The sequence below is a fragment of the Chaetura pelagica genome, unplaced genomic scaffold (genome assembly GCF_000747805.2).
Source record: "Chaetura pelagica isolate M959 unplaced genomic scaffold, ChaPel_1.0 scaffold91, whole genome shotgun sequence".
NCBI classification, from domain to species: Eukaryota; Metazoa; Chordata; class Aves; order Apodiformes; family Apodidae; genus Chaetura; species Chaetura pelagica.
The window spans coordinates 434,931-435,256 of NW_009952042.1; the positions used below are offsets into that span (position 1 = coordinate 434,931).

The 326-nt window shown below is 42.0% G+C and overlaps 1 protein-coding gene across 1 annotated transcript in view; it reads left to right on the plus strand.

The window, feature by feature from the left end:
* TCF4 (transcription factor 4) overlaps positions 1-326 on the plus strand; it is a 231,569-nt gene that overhangs the window by 211,293 nt on the left and 19,950 nt on the right. The gene's annotated exons all lie outside the window — the stretch shown is intronic.

The following is a 326-nucleotide window of genomic DNA, read 5'->3' on the forward strand; positions in this document are numbered from 1 at the left end:
GATTTTTATTTTTTTTAAAGTATCACTAAGATTTTTCAAAGACATCAAGAGGGCAACATATGTACTGTAATGAATATGTTCATGAGGAATCATTGAACCTGTTTTGCCCATGAAAATCAAACCTGTACTCGGTGTTGACCATGCTCCCTCCTTCCCCACAACGGGGAACCAAACCCACTCCTTTCACTTGGGGGATAAAAACAACCAACAAAGAGAAAGAAAAGTCACCTTTAAAAAATGTAATAACACAAAAACAAAGCCAAAACCCACCGAAGGAAGGCACCAGGGGGTTGAGAGAAGGACGGGCTGTCAGTGAGCCGTGCCCC